The following is a 9,173-nucleotide window of genomic DNA, read 5'->3' on the forward strand; positions in this document are numbered from 1 at the left end:
GGCCTGGCAGGGAAAAAGTTTTTCTCTTTCTTAGATGGGTTCAGCGAGTACAATCAAATCCAGATTAGCCCACAGGACCAGGATAAAACCAACTTCACCGGTCCTTGGGGTACCTTTGCTTATAGGGTCCTTCCTTTTGGCCTATGCAATGCTCCTACCACTTTCCAGAGGGCAGTCTTGAGTATCTTTTCCGAGCTAGTCCATGACGCAGTAGAAATTTATATGGATGATTTTACACCCTATGGGTGTGGTTTCCAGGAGGCTCTATCCAACTTGGGTAAGGTGTTGAACAAATGCATTGAAATGAACTTTTCCCTTAGTCCTGAAAAATGTGAGTTCTTTTTTACTGCAAGGATTGTTATAGGTCATTCAATATCCCAGAAAGGATTGTAGGTGGACCCGAATAAGATAGCCATCATCCAAAGGGTTCCACCTCCACAAAAATAGAGGGATGTCAGAATTTTTCTAGGCTTAGCTGGATACTATAGGAGATTTATAAAAGACATTAGCAAGTTACCTTCTCCTTTATTTGGGTTATTGGCCAAAGACTCCAAATTTTTATGGCCAAAAAGCTGTCAAGAGGACTTGGACACCCTAAAGGACAAGTTGACTTCTGCACCTATTCTCTGAGGCCTAGATTGGGCTCTTCCTTTCCACATACATGTTGATGCCTCTCACAAAGCCATAAGAACAACTCTAGGCCAGATATATGACAAGCTACCTTATGCCATTTACTTCATCAGTAAGAATCTATCAAAAGCTGAATTGAACTACACAGTGACTGAAAAGGAGCTCCTAGCTATTGTGCATTCATTGAACAAATTTAGGCATTACATTACAGGTTACCAAAAATTTGTACATACTAACCATGCTGCAATTAAATACTTGATGAATAAACCTGATGTAAATGCCCAGATTATTAGATGGTTACTTTTATTGCAACAATTTGATTTAACTATTATTGATAAGCCTGGCAGGGAGAATGTTGTGGTGGATTTTTTTATCCAGATTGACTTTTCCTGCAGGGGAGGAAGGAATGTTTGATGATCAGTTACCAGATGAACACTTATTCGTCATTTCAGTTCTCTCTCCATGGTTTGCTGACATAGAAAATTACTTGGTGTCTGCATAGTTTCCACCAAATTTGTCCTCCAAGGAAAAGAGCAAGATTTTGAGGAAGAGTGCCCCATTCACTTGGATTGGGGGCAACCTCTTCAAACTAGTCCCAGATCAAATTCTGAGAAGATGTGTCAGGGAGGAGGAAGTCCTTGAAATTATTATCACCTGTCATGATGAGCTTTGTGGAGGTCACTTTGCAGCCAAAAGGACAACATTCAAAGTGCTACAAGCTGGTTATTACTGGCCCACTCTTCACCAGGATGTGAGGAGGTATACTAGTCAGTGTGATCGGTGCCAAAGGATGGGGAAACCTACCCCAAGGGATGAAATGCCTCTGCAACCTCAAGTGACTTTCGAGCCATTTGACAAGTGGGGCATGGATTTCATTGGACCCATTGACCCTCCATCCAGGAAAAAATAGTACATCATTATGTGCACTGACTATTTAACTGAGTGGGCTGAAGCCAAGGCCATCAAAGCAACAACAGAAAGGAAAGTGGCTAAGTTCTTAAGGGAAAATGTATTTTATAAGTTTGGGTATGCTATAGAACTAGTCACTCATCAAGGCCCTTAGTTTACATCTCACATGATTGAAAATTTGTTATGCCAGCAAAAGATCAAGCATAGAACATCCACTCCTTACCACCCACAAGCTAATGGGAAAGTGGAGGTAACCAACAGAGCACTGGAAGGTATTCTGACCAAAGTGATTAGCAGCAGTAGAAAGGATTGAGCAGATAGATTAGTTGAGGCCACTTGGGCCTACAATACCACCTGGAAGACTACCATTGGATTCACTCCTTATGAGCTGGTCTCTGGGAAGAAGGCCATGCTATCCATTGAATTTGAATACAACACCTTAAGAATGGCAGCACAACTGGATGTGGATCTCACGAGGGCACAACAAGAAATATTTCTCCAGCTGAATGGGTTAGATGAATTTAGAATGTAGGCCCTCCTACACATAGAGGTGACTCAAGTTCAAAGGAAGATTTGGCATGACAAGAACATAAAGGAAAAATAGTTTCAAGAAGGTGATTGGGCTTTGTTGTATGATTCCAGATACAAGGATTTTAAAGGAAAATTAAGGACTAGATGGTTAGGGCCTTATGTCATAGAAAAATATCATGATAATGGTTCAATATAGATAAGAACCATTGATGTAGAGGCTATCCCTTTACTTGTCAATGGGTACAGATTGAAAGTCTACAAGAAGCCCTTGTCAAAGCAAGAATTAATCAATGGCATCATCAAGACAGTGATGGTGGTGGAGAAAGTCTCAGCTCCTACCCCATCAAGTCTCTGAAAAAAGCAGAAAAAAAGAAAAAAAAGCAAAAAAGAAATAAAAAATAAAGAGACTCAGGTGAAAATCTCCATGAGGCACTCGAGTCCCACTATTGGGTTGAAAATCTCTTGAGGCAGCCCAATGGTGTTGAAAATAAAAAAAATAAAAAAATCTCTAGGTGAAAACCTCTTTTGAGGCACCCAAGGCAAGCAACTAGGATGAAAACCTCCTTGGAGGCAGACTAGTTGTTTTCAAAAAAGAGAAAAATAAAAAAGAGAGAAAATAAAAAGTTTGAAAATGTTGTTTATAGGACAGAAGGAGGAGTATCAGAGCAACTTGAGAGGAACAAAAGGACCTACACAATCCATATTTTCATTCCTCCATCTCATATTCTTCATTATTCCATCAATCCTTCCATTTATGAACTCCTCCACTCAGTTTACACAGACTCTGTGTTTCCTACAAGATTCCCTGTAATCCTACAGGATTCCCTGAAAACCTACAAGAGTTTCCTGTAGGAATTACAGTGTCTTTGGAATCCCAAGAAAAGTGACCCTAGAGCAAGGGGATGACCAACCCGTGTCCAAAAATAAATAAAAATCACTCCACCACTTCATCACCATGCCTTTCATCACCTTGTTACCCCTGCATCCATCCAATAAGTCAATTCAAAAAAAAAAATATACAGTTTTCAAAGAAGAAAAAAACAAATAGAAGAGGGTGAGAACAGAGGACATAGGGACAATACTTGAGGGTTATACCTCTCACCTACCATTCACAGGAACCCTTCTCTACTCTTATCAACAATCCTCATGCTCCATAACTAAAAAAAGGTATGAAATTTTAGGGGAGAGGCAACTACAGGACATCCTATAGGTTTTTTGTAGGAAATCCTGTAGAAGCCTATCCCACAAAGGGAGTTTCATAGGGTTGTAGCCATATTTAACATAAAGATTCCAAGGTTAAGGAATTTCCTCCAGAGCTCAGCAGCAGTAGCAAAATCATCAGCATCACTCTCCAGTACCTGCACATCCAAGGAAACAAGCATCAAAAGAGGCCAACAAAAAATATGTAGCAAATACACAACACATGGAAATCATTCTCCAATGAGCATCATCATCAAGGCATATTACCCACAGGTATGTCATCTTACTCATGCTCTCTTGTTAACACGATATGATAAAAAATGTAGGATTATGTAAGAGTTGGTTTTATAAGCAAAGGTGACCAGTTAACATGGCCACCTTCAGCCAGTCAATGAGGAGAAGATAGTTAGATGACTCCACACGTGGCAGCAGTCAAATCAGAAGAAAAATGGAGATAATGCCAAAAATGGTTAAGTTACGGAGGAACAAAGTGGGAGATGATTACGAGGTGAGTGATATGATGGACTGATAATGGGACCAATGGTCCAAAAGGAGGTGCTCGTACTTAGATAGATAGCACACCATCCCACATGATCATCCATATAAGGAAATAAAACATTGATTCCCACACTAAAATAGCATTAGAAATCTCGAGAATTCATCAAAAAAAAGGATTTCCTTGGCCTTCTTAAAGTATCACCTACAGGAGACAGTGAGCATTTTGCAACGCAGAGGCACAGGAAAACCTACAGGAAGACCTACACAATACACAACAATCATCTAAAGGATTGTAAGTGGGCATTAAGGGAGGAGAGATCAAAGGTTGTCCTCATCAGACAGTAACCAGTGAGGTAGGAGCTATACCTTCCCATATTTTCCAATTAAAAAAGGAATAAAAATCCTCCATTTAGTTAAGGAAGTTGCATTCTAGGAGAATTATATTGCAGAGTTATCATTTAAATCTCTCACCCACTATAATTATTGAATTATATCCATACAAGCCTCCACAATTACCAGGGAAAGATGACAAGGGGTTTTAACAAGAGGGAACCCACAAACACAGTAAGAATTCATCAGCACCCTCCTATAGTAGAAATTTTCACAAGGCAAAATTAGATGGGTTTCTTTGAAAGAATGAGAGGATATGATGATGAGGTGGCCAAAGACTTTTACCTCTCACTCATACGCCTCACTAGGACCCATGCCACTACTGTGGTGAAAGGCCTATTAGTAGAAATCACCCCTGAAGTTATACGCAGAATCACCACACTCCCTTTAGGGTTACCTTGGAGAAAAGAAGATAAGGGAAACAACACCCTTGCAAAGAAGAAATTCTTTTTTGAATGGGAGGAGGCAATGGAGGACAAAAATGGGGTCAAAAGAGAAAGCCTTCCATACCCTTGGAATGAAGTTAGTTACCACCTCATTAAATATATATCATGTGAAGGGAGATACAGTGTGGTGTATGGATACCATTTGAGACTCCTCCAAGAACTGGGGTTTGAAGCAGACACACCTCCTCAAAATAGGTTAAGTATACCCTACTTTCTTCTTCAGTCACTGATAGATATGAGCATCAAAGTGCAGGAGGGAAAACATCAACAACTAGCCCATCATGGTTTGATCAAACTAATCCTAGAAGATGCTCTACAAAACCTAAGACTCCCTATTACATGGAAAAATTTCAGAGACATGCAAGCAGAGGGAGAAATTCAAGCTCTTGAATATGACAAAAGCCCCACTTCTAGTGAGAAGGATGAAGAAACAGAGGGAGAAAATGAAGAGGAAATAGAGGAGGAAAAAGATGAAGAAAAGGAAGAGGAAAATGAAGAAGAGATAGAAGAAGAAACAAAAGAGGATACAAATGAGTAGAGTGAGGAACTAGAAGAAGAAGAGAAAGAGAGAGACAAGGATGAGAAGGAGAATGGGAAAGAGGAGATAGAACAAAAGGAAGAACAAAGGTCTACAATTCAAGGCAAGGAAGGGGAAGAATCACCAAGGGTATCTCCAAAATCCATAGAGAAGGAGGCAAAAACTTCTCTTACTGCCCTAAGTACACCTATCAAGTCAAAAGGAAAAAGACAATGACAAACCCCACTGTACTTTAGGACAAGAAAGAGCACAAGGATTAGGAAAGGAAGACCTCAAACACCCACAAAAACTCCTATTGTTATTGAAGACTCACCAAAGCAACAAGAAAGTATAGCTCCTCTTGAGAAAAATCAAGGAGAAGGATCATCAGGACAAGCCTCTCCCAAATCTCCCATCACATATGTTAGGAGGCTTGTCACAATGTCTTCCTCATCAAAGGGAAAAGGTCTCCTACAGGAGACACAGAAAGACCTACAGGAAGAAGAGGCCATCCTACAGGAAACTCTGTTAAATCTACAGGAAACTCAGAAAATGGACCAAGAAGGTATCACTCAACAAGAAACAAAGAAGAAAGACCCAGATCTCAGAGAGCCTAGTCCACAACCCAACCTTAGCTCTTACTACAGGTTCATTGAAGGGGGTAGGGTCATCCCACAGAATTTTTCCATCCCCTTATTCTTTGAACTTGAGAAAGAAAGGGCAAGAACACATAGGTGGATCTAAATTGCCAAATCAAAAGGAGTGGAGGATGTAGGCCACATGGAGGAAAAATTGAAGGAGATGGGCAGAGAACTGAGCAACATAAGGGATAGAGAGGTAATGATGAAAGCTCAGTTAGAAGAAGAGAATGCATGGCTAAGGGGATAGTTACAAGAAAGGGAAAGCCAGTTGGCAGCTATGGCCAATTTATCCTTAGAGGCAATCCAGTGCAGGATAACAGCCAAGTCTTATGCCTTGTATCTCAAGGAACAATGGCTACAATTCCAAATTAAGACTTTGGAACAGAGAAGAACTATGCCCTTCCAAGACTATAGATAATTCATTGGTCTCTGTGATCAAAGCACCTTGGAAGATAGAGCAAATATTTATGAGTTTTACCTACACAACTTGGCCTTGACAGGTTTGAATGTGTGGGACCTAAATTCAAAGCTAGGAGGCTTGCAATTGATGGCCTTAGCATCATGGATGAATCATGAGGAGGTGAGAGCTACAAAGATGAGAAAGGTAATGGAAAGAGAAGAGACAAAACCACTTATGATCAGAGTTGGACAATCCAATCCAATGGTTGTCATTAGCACCCACAACTTGATTGCAAATGATCCTAAGCTTGCACCTAGGTACCTTGCTGCACAAGAGCAAGCAGTCACACACTTTGAAGACATGTTCAGGTTTCTAGGAGATGCCAACATGTAAGCTTGCCAAAGAAGATGGAACACCTTGCCTTACAACTTGAAAATTAGAGAATACCATTCTCCTCAGAGAATGAGAGAGGAACTAAACAGAACACCCATGTACAAGCAATCTCTACAAAGACTCAAACTCAATTGGATTGGCTTGAGACTCAATCCACCACTGCTTTTGGGAATGTTGGAAGGAAGGAAAGAATAAGAAGAAAGAAAGTAGTGGGAAGAGATAGAGAGCAAGGAAGGATTTTATTCACAAGAAGAAGAAACCACATCAGAAGCATGGGATGTCAAGGAGGCCACCAAAGTAATGAAGGACATGGATAGAGATTAAGTTGCTCAGAGGATGAGCAACACTTTCAGTAGGGGGGTGATGATGAGCCTCATCATTCGGTAACTATATGGACCTTAATACACCTCCAAGCTTATTAAAATCAACTCTTCTCATAATTCCTTACATGTTTTAATTATATTTTGCTTAATGAGATGAGTAAAAGTAAGATGTATGTCTAGTGGTCTAATGTGCATTGATTGCAGGTTTTTGAGAGAAAATCATGGAAATTTTGGCTAATTAAGGGCATAAACTTGAATGAGACAAGGAGGAGAGATTATAGGAGATAGATCCTCCTCATTAAATCCTCACTCATTCAAATATTCCTCAATCAAATCACACTAGCTCAGAGTTGCAAGCAGTCGAGTCATGGAGATCATGGGCAGTCGAGCCAGTGACAGTTAAGAGCTAGTTCATCATGACTTTCGGAGCCAAGCATCCCTAGATTTAAGGAAGTTGTTGGAGAATTCAGTTGTATAAATAAGGAGGCCTAGAGCCTCATTAGGATTCAGATATTTTATGTAAGAGCACTAAGCATTTTCGAGTTCAAGCTTTGTGGAAAAACATTGTTATGTAATTTTTTTGATATGATAATGAGAATGAGCATTTCCTTGATCCAGCACTGAGTTGACTCAGAGGGCTGAAGATATTGGGTTAGGGCCTAGCCCTAGTAGCAAAGGCTCTTCTTCTTGTACTTTCATGTTTAGGTTATTTCATAGATTAAGTGTTGAATTGATTTTAGCATTGTTTCATTACAAGTAGTGGTGAGTTTGATTAGTTTGCTTCCATTTGTGCATTTCTTTAGTAGTAGATTTAGAGAGATAAATGAATACCAAAAAGGCTGATAGTAGGTGGATTTGGCCTCACTCCTCCCTTCAAGGACCATGGTTTGAGGAAAAACTCCTATACAGCCCCAAAAAGACAGAATTATGTTTTCTTATGGAATTTAGGGTTTTTTGCTACTTAGGCCAACATCTTTTCAGTTTTCAAGAATAGGTTTCAATTACAATTTCTGATATCTTCAACTTTGTATTAGATCTCATGGTGTTTCACAATAGTCTGCAAGTATTTCCATGCATGAATTAGGCAACTAAATAATAAAATTATGTTTTCTTAAGTTGATTAGAAATATTCCTTGTTTGATATGATTCAAGGATAAATGCCAGTAATGTATATTGTTGGCATTATGATATAGGTGTTGTCCTTGATGGAAACTCACTCATAGGTCAGTTTAGATTTGATTAAAGGCAACTCGTAGTGCAACAGGTCAATTAAGAGGTAACAGGGAAGTGGTACAGAAGAACAGGAAGTTGGAACAAAGGTCTACTGATCAGAATCAAGAAGTTGAAGGAAAAGGATGTTTTCAGATAGTTTAAGTTATATATGCAGGTTCACCTTGTCAAAGCAGCGTATACATGCAGGTTCACATAACAAAAAGAGCATATACATATGCATACACTTTCACAAGAGGAAATACGCATATGGGTTGGAAAATCAAGTAAATTCAAGAGTAAAGAATACTAAGGGTCAATACCATGGTATTAGCCCACAATATTGAGCGGAGTAACAACTATTTGATCCCGTCCAAGAATACCACAGGTCCTAAATGTGGTTTTGGTTCGAGGTATTGAGAAAGGCCAAAAACTATATAAGGAGGAGAAGATTAAAGGGCCAAGGTGCGCAAGTGAAAGGGTTTCTCAAGAATACTTCTGTCTGAAGTATATTTTGTGTTGGAGGGGCTATGATTGTGATATGATCTGAAACATTTTGTGCACCATGAATTCAATGTTGGATCAGGATCATGAGACTTGAAATGACTTATCATTGAATGATCCAATATTGGTTGGGCTAGATCTGATTGCTTACACATGTTTTATTATTTAAATGTCATGATATGGGTATGTCTAAAGTTTGGAATGGCAACGAAGTTGTGACTTAATTTTTGCAGATCTATACACTAGTTCACCTTGGTAAAGGCATGTATACACGTAGGTTTGACTCTTCCAAGTAGTGTATGCAAAGGAAAAGCCTATTGTTCAGAAATGACTGGTCTATTTGATTAGTGTTGTTGTTTTACTGCTGTCTGTCAATGAAGTCTTCTTAGATCTGAATGTAAAACTAAATGCATAAGGAGTTTGTGTTTGATTGATTGCTTGATTAAGTGAGAAGGGTTATCTTTGATGCTGACTGTCTAGATCTCTACAAATTGACAGTAGATGTTCAGAATATTATTGGTTGGTAGAAACCTTATTCAAAAGTTTTTATGATTCAGTAGTTCTGAAGGTATAGGTAGGTTT

This window comes from Pinus tabuliformis, chromosome 5_2, assembly GCF_031772625.1.
Source record: "Pinus tabuliformis cultivar Carrire ecotype Pingquan chromosome 5_2, CPIR1, whole genome shotgun sequence".
In the NCBI taxonomy this organism is placed as follows: domain Eukaryota; kingdom Viridiplantae; phylum Streptophyta; class Pinopsida; order Pinales; family Pinaceae; genus Pinus; species Pinus tabuliformis.